The sequence below is a fragment of the Gorilla gorilla genome, chromosome 2 (assembly GCF_029281585.2).
Source record: "Gorilla gorilla gorilla isolate KB3781 chromosome 2, NHGRI_mGorGor1-v2.1_pri, whole genome shotgun sequence".
Lineage (NCBI taxonomy): Eukaryota > Metazoa > Chordata > Mammalia > Primates > Hominidae > Gorilla > Gorilla gorilla.
Genome location: NC_086017.1, coordinates 93,818,635 through 93,832,623, shown reverse-complemented (window position 1 = coordinate 93,832,623; position 13,989 = coordinate 93,818,635). Strand labels below are relative to the sequence as shown.

Below are 13,989 nucleotides of genomic sequence, written 5' to 3'. Positions count from 1 at the left end.
AAATGTACAAGATTAATGTTTTCGTGCCTACCTACTTATACAACATCCATTCTGCAGCCCATGGATCAAGGAGTAAATTCAACTTTAAAGTCTTACTTAAGAAATACATTTTATAAGGTTACAGCTGTCATAGATAGCGATTCCATTGGTGGATCTGAATAAAGCAAATTGAAAACCTTCTGGAAAGTATTCATTATTCTATATGCCATTAAGAATATACACAATTCAGCTGGGTGCAGTGGTTCATGCCTGTAATCCCAGTACTTTGGGAGGTTGAGGTGGGTGGATCACCTGAGGTCAGGAGTTCGACACCAGCCTGGTCAACATGGTGAAACCGCCTCTCTATTAAAAGTACAAAAATTAGCTGGGTGTGGTGGCGGACATCTGTAGTCCCAGCTACTCGGGAGGCTGAGGCAAGAGAATCGCTTGAACCCAGGAAGCAGAGGTTGCAGTGAGCCAAGATTGTGCCACTGCACTCCAGCCTAGGCGACAGAGTGAGACTCCACCAAAAAAAAAAAAAAAAAAAAAAAAAAAGAATATACACAATTCATGGGAGGAGGTTGAAATATCAACATTAACAGGAGAAGAAGTTGATTTGATTCAACCCTCATGGATGATTTTGAGGAATTTAAGAGTTCGGTGAAGGAACTATAGATACGTTAGAAATAGTGGGAGAATTAGAATTAAAAGTGGAACCTAACGATGAGACTGAGTTGCTGCAATCTTATGCTAAAACTTGAACGGATGAGGAGTTGTTTCTGATGGATGAACAAAAGAAAGTGGCTTTTTGCGATGGAATCTATTCCTGGTAAAGATATTTTGAACATTTGTTGAAATGACAACAAAGGATTTAAAATATTACATAAATTTAGTTGATAAGACAATGGCAGATTTTGAGAGGACTGATCTCAATTTTGAAAGAAGCTCTTCAGTGTGTAAGATGCCATCAAACAGCATTGCATTGCTACAAAAAAAGAACCTTCATGAACGCGAGAGTCAATTGACATGGCCAAGTTCATCGTTGTGTTATTTTAAGAAACCGTCAAAGCCACCCTAACCTTCAGCAACTACCACACTGATCAGTCAGCAGCCATCAACATTGAGGAAAGACCCTTCACCAGCAAACAGATTATGACTCACTAGAGGCTTAGATGATTGTTAATATTTCTTAGCAATACATTATTTTTAAAATTAAGATATATATTTTTATTTTTGACATAAGGCTACTTAGTGCATTCTTAGTAGACTACAGTATAGTATAAGCATAACTTTTATATGCACTGAGAAACTGAAAAATTAGTGTGATGTGCTTTATTGCAATACTTACTTTATTGCAGTGATCTGGAATCAAATCCACAACGTCTTCAATGTATGCCTGTATTTATTTAAAGGGTGGCTCAAACCACCAAATATTTGCCTAGGCAAGTCTACATTAGCCTCCACATATGAGTTCAGAAAGGAAAAGCTGCACATTGCATCAAACTGAGAAACATTGAGATATCCATACAGGACCTAGTAACTGACAATTAAAAATGAGTTGAAAACAAATGAGAAATTAGAACCTCACGCTTGCCCCCATAAAGTGAATGAGAACTCTTGACAATATTTTTTTATGGTTTTCTAAAAGTACATGATACCTACTGTGTATATTGGTATGTATTTTCCTAGGTCAAATTTTATTTGATGCACTATAAGAAAATCAAATATCTAGATGAGATCAACATAATGCAAATTTTCTCTTGCAGTGTTCCCCTAAATGTAAGAGTTAGGAAATGTTAACATGGTTATGTGTGGGACCAGGGAAAGATGTCAGCTACTAACCACAACCACACTTCATAACATAGCTAAGTGCTTGCTGAAGAGTAGAGAATCTCCAGAGTTAGCAAAACTCACATAATAATAACAATTGGATTATAAATTGTTATATAAACTGTTTTATATAGCAATGTCCCTGTAGTTCAGTATTTTTATATTCTTAAAGATGCATGAATCCTCAATGTGTTCTCTTAGTAGATTTCTTCAATAATTTATTTATCAAATCATTTAATTTCATAGTTTATAGGCTTTTGCATTCAAGATGGGTATTAAGATCCTCTTCTCACACTTAAAAAACTATTAGGCTTTTGAATGTTACTGAATCAACAACAGTGTAGAAATATGGCATTTTAGAACAGTTTCAGCTTGAACACTTCATACAGTGAGAAAAAGTGGTATTTTCACATTTATGACTTGTGATTTACCACATACGCTGACCACCCTACAAAATAGACTGCCTAGTAGGTGGAAAACTCTATATGGAACCTGCTTCTGATTTGGCATATATATTTTAAATAGCTAACAGTTAAAACATATGCTTATCTATTCTTACCTAGAAGGAAAATAATTCATTTTTCACTTGTTTGTCTTATTTAAATACCTTTTATTTTCATAGAATTTTAGATAAAATAAAAATTTAAGATACAATACTGCATTTCAAATGACTTTATTGGCCAACATATCTTTCCAACTAAAAAGTAGTCTAGCAAAGAAAGGATATAGGACTGTGTCAGCAGCACACATCTAAAACTCTTGACAATCTGATTTATATGAGATTTTTCATTTTTAATAGATATATTATTAATTCAATGGGAAAATTTTCATGAGCGGATTAGAAGTACAATTTGCAGGAAAGCAAAAAGGACAAAAAATGAATTAAGAAAAAATGTAAAGCAAAGAAAGGAGTGAAAAGCAAGCTATAAACCCAGAATTATATAATTCTAGTTCCTTCCATATAAGCTATAGAAGAAAAACAAGTTTCGCAATAGTAACTGTTTTTCTAAAAAGATATTTGGAAACTGAATGCCGGGATTTTTAAAACAATTATTCCATGTAATTAAAATTGTATTTATCATTATGTGAATACTTGCCTTAGATTGAAAGAGTGGGTTCAAGTTTAAGATAAAAATGCAACATAGAGTCCTTTAGTTAAGTCATCAAAGTGGCATTTAAATATTTCTTCCATTGCAAAGGCTTATTCTTAAATGCCTGTTACTCTTGTGTAAAAATGTAGCCTACATTCCATTTTACCAAATGAATGAGGTTGAGATATCACTGATCAGATGACGGGGTCTGCTTTGATCCTAGCTTTTGTGAGTTCCACAGGGGCAGGAATTTGGAGGATGGCATAGGGTGACCACAGAGTAGAAATCTAGAATGCTGTGTGCAAGGACTCCAGCCTACTTTGTTTCAGGTAACCTGACAGTACTATTCCAGTGAACATTTTTTGACAGGCCTGTTGTAAAGAATGATGATTTCATTTGATCAGCTCTGTATGGTGTAGGTGGTGTAGCCTTGAGGCAGTGCAGCTTGGTAAACATGTTTTATTACCTGGAAATGTTTCTGTACTTTTAAGCGAAAACTAACAATGTTTAACGTGGAAACATTTTCCTAACCTGTACTCAAAAGCAAATGAAATATTATCACTGAGATGAGTTTGATCTTGGAATGTTCAGAAGACATGCTGCTACCTAATGGGTCATTTTATTTTTTAGAATAGTTTATGCCAGATGTGAAGTTAGCAAGAACTGCAAATACATCTAGTTGGGTGACAACTACTGTTGACAACCTTCATTTTATAGGATGTAATTAAATTTAATAATCCAGAAATTAGATTATTTCTAATCAATATAGCTATAGTGATAGATCAGGAATATCTATACACATTAACGTTTTTCTAAATTAAATATGCCTCCAGTAAAATAAACTTATATATCACATGAAACTTTCATAAAATAAACATTCAACATAGGCTGTTTGTCAAATATCTATAATAAAGCCAGTTCATTTTTAAATTGAAGTACATTTGACTCCATGACTTCTATGAAACCTTTATATGAAAGTCTAAATATTCTTGTTATTATATATATAAAATGTATATATGTGTGTGTATTTGTATACATGTCTATATACATATATACATATATAAACAAATATATATATTTCTATTTCAAAGATATTTATTTCAAAGGTTGTATATATGTATATGTATACATACATATACAAATACATATATTATATATATATACACATATAAACACAAATACATACACATATATATGTATGTATATATTTCAAAGATTTTACCACAAAGGAGATTAGGGTCTCTATTCTGAAAGAAGATACACAAACCAATCTCTGTGGGTCTAAAGGAACAAAATAAACAGTAATTCAAGATTAAAATATTTACATCTTCCATGCAAAGTCCTTTTAATTGACAAGTGGATTATTCATCTTGTTGACAATATTAATACTTTGTGGAATTTTTGTTTATATTCTCCCTTTCTCTAAAAACATGAAATTTTTATTCCCTATATTTGCTTCAAAGACAATGTTGAAATGTATTTCTATATGTATATCTGATGCTAATGTGGATCACTCTCCACTGAAAGGATATTTTCATGAACTGTTGGTGGCAGGCAATATTATTATCTGTGTCTTCCTGTTTCTGCCTCCATTTCATACAAATACTAAGTAAATCATGTATTTTCCAGACATCAGAACTGTGGAAAGTGAATTAGAAAAGGCAACATCAGCAGTAGCAAAATGAGCCCAAGTCAATCTTCTAGTACGTGTACTTGCTAGAAAAGCAAACCTTACTTTGACTTTCATTTTATGTAGTCATGCTCCCTGTTGAAATATAACTAAGCAAGAAACAGCAATACAAAGTGGTCTCTGAAATGAATACAGAAAGTTTACTGAGAAGTTTATATTTCTTCTAAGCACAGGATGCCATAGTAAGAGTTAAGTTGATACAATTCTTACAATTGATCCTGGGCTGAGATCAATATATCAAGAGTTTTTTGCCTTTAGTCATCAATGACGTTTCAATTTTGACAGGTTTTCTGTTATGGTAAGGAGGAAGAGAGCATCCACCAATCTGAGGGACCAAGACACTTAATAATTTTTCTTTCACCATTTTTGAGGTGGTCATGTATCTTTATATAAAACCAACTTTTGGCCAATGATGTTAACCTACTCAGACTTTAGTTGTTCCACATATAAAATGAGAATGATCAAATATTTTAACTTTTCCCATTAAAGATTATCCCAAATATTCTTTGATGAGTTGACAGAATTCCATGGCACTGTGTCTCAGAATATCACTGCTTCTTATGTTTACCTGCGGGAGTAATCGCTAGTTATAGCTAAAATGAGGTCAGAAGCTAAAAAATACATTTAGAAAAACATCTACTCATTTATTTGGGAATGAAATTTTTCATAGAAAGACCTATATGCGGAAAAACCTCTCTTACCCCATTTAAATAGATTTCAGTGTCTTGAAAACAGCAATAAAATGTTCTAGGTCCCGTTGAATGATTTACAAACCTAGGGCTACAAAATACCCTGTGATAAGATGTCTTTTCATCACCTAATATTGTTGTGTATGCCCATACATGAGTAGTAGTCTCCAAGGAAGAATATGTGCAAACTGAGGATATTGAATAAACCTTACCAATTTCTACCTCTGTGTGTTTCATAGTATCCCAAGTACTGCAATTAAAAAATACATGACAAAGATAATTAATGAATAATCATAGTTATGGGACCATGGTCTCAAAAGCTTTCTCCTGATTGAAATATAACATTACAAAAAATTGAAAGACCATTGTACTAAAGATTATTTATTTCAATGCTAGTATGCTTATCTATTTACATTTTAGTTTATTCTTAACTTGTGGTCATGCTAGTTTTTTTTAATTCTATAACGTTCTTAGAGAAATAGTAGATGTCTTTAAAAAATGAATGACATTAAAATCCACATTTTATTATCAAATAAAATCCAATTGTGTTATTAAGACTAATATCTGAATATAATTCCCCGATGTAATTCAATGAATTTTCTCTTTTGAAGTTTTTTTTTCAATGACATTTGAATCTGTGAAACTACACCTTCACACACACCAGGCTTTATCGATGGTTTCTTCCATGGTGAAATACTTATTACTCTTTTTTGTTGTTTGTTTTGATTTGTTTTTTGTAGTTGAAACAAGCATAAACTATAAGATTTAAGTAAACGTTACAAAATGCTCACAAACTCAAACATTTTAAGGTTCTTCATTTGAAAAACAATTTAAGGAAAGTCATGAACCTTTGACATTTGATTCAGATTTGAAAAGAACGATTTACTCTTTGAAATGTTCCTAATTCAATTTCAGTCAATGTAAAATATTCTTTATACTGGCAACTCATATGATGTTATCAACAGGCAAGATTTGCATTACGGCAATTATTGCAAAATAATTTTTGATATTTTTATTCTTTAAAAGAATAAAAGGCACCACAGTGTAATAGCAAGAGTGCATGACAATAAATGGAAACATGCTTATTTTACTGTTTATTTCTTGACTTGGTGGTTGTGTTACTTTGGATACGTCACTCAAATTTAATAAATCTCTCTTGTGGTTCCTAACAAACGCAAAATGTATTATTTCGTGTACAGGTTTTTAGGTGACACTGATTTGTAAATCATAGAACAACAAATGTATTGCTATTTCCACTACTCAGCCAGTTGATCTCATTAAATCACTCTCAGAGAAACCTTTCGGATTACTTGAAAATGAGAAAAGTAATAAAAACATATCATTTTTTTAAAATGACAATATATTTGTGAAAAGACCCAAAATATCTAGGCAAAATGGATACTCTATGGCTAACAGAAACACTTCAAATTTTAAAACAGAACCCGGCAGCCACAGTGAGGTGAGAAAGGGGTCACACACTGTGTTCTTGGAAGAAAACACAGCCCTTGACAAATATTCTGCTTGTACAATCCTGAGCAGGAGTAGCCCCGGTGACCAAGGGCTAAAAATTCCCAATCACCTGGAAATCTTTAATCAAAAAGGGTTTGTGGTTTCAGACTTGAAAATTACCCAATCAGGACTCTGCTGCCCTGACCAATCAGGACTCAGCTGTAACAAGTTTGAATCCAGCATTTCTGAAAACAAACCTGATGGGAAACTAGAGCAGGAGCTTTCTCTATTGAAAAAATCAAACCCTCCATTTGTTCTCTGCAGTGCACTTTTGCTTGCACTTAAGGCTGAGTCTCCCCAATCTATAGATTGTTTCTCTGAAAATAAAAGCTTGCCTTTTGCATCTGCAGATCTCATGTTATGATAACTTTTTGAATTTGTGAATTTTGTGAATCATGTTCTTTAATTTTCTATATCTAAATGCATCAAGTGTGCAGTCTGTCTCCTTCCGAGTTATTCTGAAGAGTAGACAAAATTTTTTGTATCTGTTACAAAAATTTTAGGACTCCTACCTTGTGTCAATGTCACATACATATATTCTCTGTAAGTGGCAAATGAGTACTTTGCATTTTTGAAAATGTCTCTTGAGATAGTGCCTAAAGTAGACAATAGACAAGAATGAATTAAAGTACTGGAAGGAACTGCAATAGTCTTTTCTTGAAGGAGGTTCTGTTTGGTTTTGGAGATGGGCAAAGCCCATAAACTCATCAATGGATATGTATTGTGTAATTAGTAAGAATGGTTAAGCAATTTATCAAGGTCAGTTTTTAATCACTGATTAACACTAAAGCTTTTCCAAATGCTTGAAGTACCATTTATAGCTTCAAAAATGTGTGTTGACAGTCTTTTACTTGAACATTGTGTAGCTAAATCTCTGCATTTCTAAAAACCCAATTGGGAAGTGAACTCAGTGAGGATGAGTCTTAATGTTCCACACTTAGAAGAATCTTATCAAATATTTGTAGCTCACTAAATATAGTTGAGAAGAACGGAGTATTTTGCTTCTAATTTATTAAAACAGCAATGGTTTAGTAAGAACAGAGAAAGAATGGAAGCAGCAATCACCAATTACCTTTTTTTGAAGAGTTGTAGATGAAGAGAGAGAAAAAATAGTCATAGAAGAGGAGATAAACTGGGGTAATGAGAGTTTTGGGGCACAGACCCAGGCGATAAAGGTATTTAGAAGTACTCTCAAGAAAACTATTTATTTGTAAATGGGCCCTGCTTATATTTTATATTAATGTCCAATGTGTAATATGTTATAGTCATACTCATTTTTTGCATTTACCTTTGCTCATATATTCGAACATTTCCACCAGTCCCAAAAGGCTAATTGTATCTCCCTTTTTCCTAGTCTTGCTTCTAGATCAATTGTTATATTGTTTCTCTCTTCAGTAACCTCCTTTTTAATCATAAGAAGCCCATTTTATAATGTGAAATATTATGAAAGCAAGTACTTTATAAATGAATTACATCAGGGTCAGCAAACATGCATGCCACCTCTCCCGTGTCTGGAGTACATAGCAGGCATTGCTAATGGATCTATGGAGTACATGGCAGGCATTGCTAATTGATCTATATACTTTTTTGTGTCTGTTAATCACTGAAGGAGTTTAAACAAAGACATTTGGTGAGCTGGTCCCAGCCAACAAAGCACACAAAGATCAGTCTCTTGCCATTCTTGTGATAGCAGTCATGTTTAAGTTAAAGTCATATAGCTAACAGGCCACCTCACAAAAAAAGCACCGTATTTTATATCTTAAAAGACTTCACTTTGAATGCTAGACAGTTATCTTCAAGGCATATCATTTCATTCACAGTAAGACAATATGCATTTATTCATTTCTCACAGTTTCATCAAGTTTATTAATGGCGCTGTGCTAGATACTTTGAGGGACACAAAGTATGAAATATATAAGTGTAAAAACTACTTTTTTCCTTTAATGACTCATTGATTTAGTTAACGTGTGAGGAAACAGTGTAGACTTCATGTGTATCATATATTTTGTTCATAATTTAAAACACATCTATCATTAATTCACAAAGACAGATACACACACACACAGACATACTTACATGTAATTAGGCAGCTGAGAAAAAATATTCCATCTATGTTGAAAACACTAAGATTTTCAGCCATGTTTTTCCTAATAAGTGACTAAACCCAGTCCATGTATTACACCATGTGATGAAGAATGAACAAAATAGACACATAATTTTGTGATTGCTTCATGCTCTGTAACTCTTCACAAGGGTATACATGTATTTCTCTCTTGCTCCTCTTTTCTCTATTCCATGCTTCGTTTGCCCTCGGCCAGAACTCATTTGGATTGTTGTACTTAACTGGAAGTTAAATTAAATTGAACCATCACTCCTAATATTTGAGCTTACTTTGTCCACACAGCATAACGTTGATAAGAGAGAAAGAACCTCAGAAATAACTATATATCATATCCCAAATTCCAAAAGTTGGGTTGATTTGTTATGATGCAGAGATGACATCCGGATGCATACTTTAAAACAATATCCATGAAAGTACCACTGAGGACACATTTTCAGGGATTTTTTTTTTCTCCTACCCTCTGGCCAGACGTCTCAGACCCTACAAAAATAGTAAAGGTAATAATGTAGCAATTACATATGGTCAATGAATATTGAACAAGTCTCCAGTTTCTAAATTTTAGCTTTAAGACTATGTATCCATTAGCCCCTCACTTGAATACAATACTGTACAATTTTATGTGTGTATTTGTTCATGACAACTCTAAATTCCATCTCTAACCATCTCCGAGTTTGTATTTATTCATTCCTTATTTGAACCTTCTAACTTACTTTTTTCTTTTATATATTTTTCATAGGTAGTTTGTCTTTCTGTTCACTTTATCGTCATTACATTTTAGCATTACATCAAAGAAAATTTCAATAATTTATCAGTTTGTCATTCTATCCACTTTCTCCCTCTACCCCCCCCGCCATTTCGACAGAGAAACATCCCAACTTTACCTAATAACTAAAAATATTTTTAAAAAATGTTTTTTCCCACCATCCCAACAAAAAGATTCCCATTACTAAGAACCCGTAATATATCTTCACTCCGTGTTCCTTCTTTTCCTTTGTGGTAGGAATACTTCACTTTGAAACCATTTATTTATTCTTTGAATCATCCATCATAATTCTTCTTATGCCTTGAACTCTCTGTTCTATCCTGGCTGCATCATTTAGAATGTCACACCTCCTTCTCTACATAGTACATTTAAATGCATGTTGTCCCCACAAGACGTAGAGCTGTGTGTCATTGGCCAGGAATTTCCAGAAGGTGTGCAGGATAAATGAATTTCATACTACATATCTATTATGGTTTTGACGTTTTTCCTTTGCAAACTTCATGTTGATATTTAATCCCCAGTGTTGAAGGTGGGGCCTAATGGGAGATGTTTGGGTCACTGGGGAGAGGGAATCCCCCATGAATAGACTAATGTGTTCCCTTGGAGGTGACAGAGTTCTCACTCTATTACTTCTCAAGAGAGCTGGTTGTTAAAAGGAACCTGACATCTTCTCCTACCTTGCTTCTTCTCTTCTCTTGTAGTCTCTGTACAGCTGGCTCCCCTTTGTCTTCTGACATGAGTGGAAGCAGCCTCAGTCCCTCAGCGAATGCCCAGTCATGAACCTTCCAGCCACAGAATGGTGAGCTAAATAAGACTTATTTCTTTATAAATTATGCAGCCTTATGTAATCATTTATAGCAACACAATACACTAAAAAATACCCCTATGGAGATTATGATATTTTATCCAATAGAGGCACCAAGCCAAGAGCATTCCTTCAACCCCACTGGATTTGAGAAAGGTAACACAACAGTGTCTAAGCATTATTCATGAAATGGCGCTGGCCAGATCAATTGTATTCAGACAGAAAATTTATTGATAACCTCTGCACCAACTAGTAAATTTATGGAGAGCAGCAGTATATCTTACCCTGTGAGACTCCCTCGTACCTGGCATCACATATTTTGTTAGAAGCCAATTAAGAAGTCACATATTATAAATATTATACAAAAAATCAATACACACTCTACATTCAGTGAATATCTAAATGTGTGCTTTTAAAAATTTATATTTTGAGAGGTTAAACATTGGTAAACAATTATGAGTGGCAAATATACAGAGAATTTATATAGTGCTTGTGTACTAGATAAAAAGATGATTGTTTTGAAATTATTTACTTTAAGATGCAATTTAATATACGAAAGCCAATTTTTTCTCTACACATGGAATAAATGATTTAGGAAATAAACGTGAGCAATGCCTGTAAACATTCAAGCACCATTCAGTTATATATTATACAACTGCTTTCAGGTATACTGTCTAGTACTATAACACATTAAAGTCAACATTACCCTGAATTTGGTTGTGTGTGCGTGTGTGTGTGTGTGTGTGTGAGAGAGAGAGAGAGAGAGAGAGAGAGAGAGAGATAGATAGATAGATAGATAGATAGATAGATAGATAGATACAAAATGAGGAATGAAATGTAAAAGTAAATCAAGGCATACAATATTATAGCAATATTATTTTGCATGCAAACATGCCACTATGAGTTCTGATTTAGTCATGTCATAAAACAGCAGTATCAAATCTGTCAGTTTTTATATAAATGTTCTTCAAGAAAAATTGAGATTTTATAGGAAATCGTGAGGTGGCATCATTCACTCTGAATTACAAATAAAGCAATTCGTGGGAGCTGATAGAAAGTTGGCATTATTTCAGTGGGACATAAAACTATATTCCTCCATATTTATTATGAGATGATAGTGTCACAACGAAGCTTTTCAAACTGGGCAAGATTTATTGGTAGGTAATTTATTTGAGGTTTTTTTACGTGTTTGCATACATACATGAATGTGGCACTTAAGTAAAAGGGAAAGTTTCTTAACATTTTAAAAACTAGCAAATAAAATATATTTTCAGTGATACTTAGCATATTTAAATTTAAACTATTATTTTAGTGTAATAAAATTTGCCTAATGTTTGTCCATACATTATTATTCTTTAGTGGAATAATTTATATAAATATATGTTGAATCATTAAATCACATGATATTAACTGGAGAAAATAATCAAATAATGGTTAGCAGGTGTACATTTAGGAATCCACTACCCCAAATGGCAGTTAATCTGCATATACTTTACCTAAAATAAAATGCAAGTTTACATTTCTGCTACTCAATCTTTACTTAATATTACCAGGCATGTCTCTAAACTGGCTACAGAACAACATTCTGCGGAAAGACAGAGAGGAAAAAAAAAAACGAACATTACAGCGAAAAGAGCGGCAAGAAATATCAAGCAAAAATCAAAAGAATAAGATTCCTTTTCATCAAGTCTAAAATTGATGAAATTATTTTATTTGGGTCACAGACACCAACAACAAAAACTTTCCATTACTCACTGCATATTTTGAAATATTACTTAGACTTCAATACTAACTTAAATACTTAAATTCTTCCCAGTTGTCTGTGACAATGCTCCATAAGTTGTACACAGTTATTGCTTAATAGAAGTAATACATCTAAAATCTAAAATTAATGAACATTTTGAAAGTCCATATTACTTCAGTAGAAAATCTCCAAATTCTTCCACAACTGATTGCCAATGCACACTTCATATTGCACACCTATAAACAAACTTTTTTCAGAAAATTGTTCTGAAGGGGTCTTCCCTCTAAATACTCTGGAATTTTTTCACATGGTGTATATAATTTCTTCACAACACACTGGATTAAACAATCATTTATGTTTATGAATATATGTTTGCAATTCTCCTTTTCTGTCTTCACCTTCCAGATAAAGGCAAAGGTTTAAACCACTGGTGAGGCTTAAGGCTTATGTTTCCCCTGCCATTATGTCATAGACAAATCATCAGTTAACCTGACCAAAGTTAAATGCGTGTGTCTTACGGAGTTTTTAATACAGTATATACACACATATATAAATACATTCACATGTATAAGAGTTGTTGTAATCTTGAATCTGAAATCTGCAGAGCAGGCAAGCAGTGGAAAATTCAAAATTTAGCAAGATTTGTATGTTGCACTCTTGAAACAGAATTCTTCTTCTGGTGTTGGGAAACCTGTCTTTGCTTATAAGACCTTCAATTCATTGAGCAAAGCCCACTCATATTATAGAGGGTAATCTGCCTTACATACAGTGAATAGATTTTAAATGTTAATTGAATAAAAAAAGCCTTCATAGAAACATCTAGACTGTTATTTGACCAAAGAACTGGGTGCCACAGCATAACAAAGTTGATACACAAAATTAACCATCACATCCACTGTCAATTCATTTACATGTGTTTGAACATATTCTACTTTAATAGTAAAAATTTTTAAGTAATTTATCTTTCATTTTCTCCTTGGAAATCGTATTTAGTCATATTTGAAAGGTTATGGATTATCTCATTATAAACTTCTGCCACCAAAATGTGTAAACTATTGTTTTAGTTTTAAGTTTTGTGTGATCAAAGTTTATGTTTTAAGTTTTGTATGAGCAATGACTCTGGGTACTAAAAAATTTTCTGGATTAAGTTACCATTACAAATATTACTAGTATAATGGATCAAAACAGCACAGAACATATATTTTGATAATAATTATTAAACTTTTATAAGCCAATTCTATTTAAAATGCATCTCTTAATAGGATAGGCTCTTTTAAAGCTTGATCATGTATTCAGGAATGAATATTAGTTATTAGAAGACTATTACCTGGTTGTCTAATGAAAAGACAGTTTGGAATCATTAGTAAAAAGGGAGTTTCTGGCCCTGCGCGGTGGCTCACGCTTGTAATCCCAGCACTTTGGGAGGCTGAGGCAGGCGGATCACGAGGTCAGCAGATCAAGACCATCCTGGCTAACATGGTGAAACCCCGTCTCTACTAAAAAATACAAAAAATTAGCCGGGCGTGGTGGCGGGCGCCTGTAGTCCCAGCTACTCGGAAGGCTGAGGCAGGAGAATGGCGTGAATCCAGGAGGTGGAGCTTGCAGTGAGCCAAGATCGTGCCACTGCACTCCAGCCTGGGCGACAGAGCGAGACTCTGTCTCAAAAAAAAAAAAAAAAAACAAAACAAAACAAAAAAAAGAGGAGTTTCTTAAAGGAGTATTAATAATTCTGGCTAAAAGTATTTTTAATAGAGAATATTCCTATGC

The 13,989-nt window shown here is 33.4% G+C and overlaps 1 long non-coding RNA gene across 2 annotated transcripts in view; it reads left to right on the top strand.

The window, feature by feature from the left end:
- Positions 1 to 12,454, top strand: part of LOC129532429 (uncharacterized) — a 73,823-nt gene extending 61,369 nt beyond the window's left edge. For both annotated transcript variants that reach the window (XR_008678161.2, XR_008678162.2), the window contains exons 3-4: positions 10,375 to 10,472; positions 12,032 to 12,454. This is a non-coding gene — a long non-coding RNA (uncharacterized lncRNA). The remainder of the gene's footprint in view (positions 1 to 10,374; positions 10,473 to 12,031) is intronic.
- The last annotated feature ends 1,535 nt before the right edge of the window (positions 12,455 to 13,989 follow it).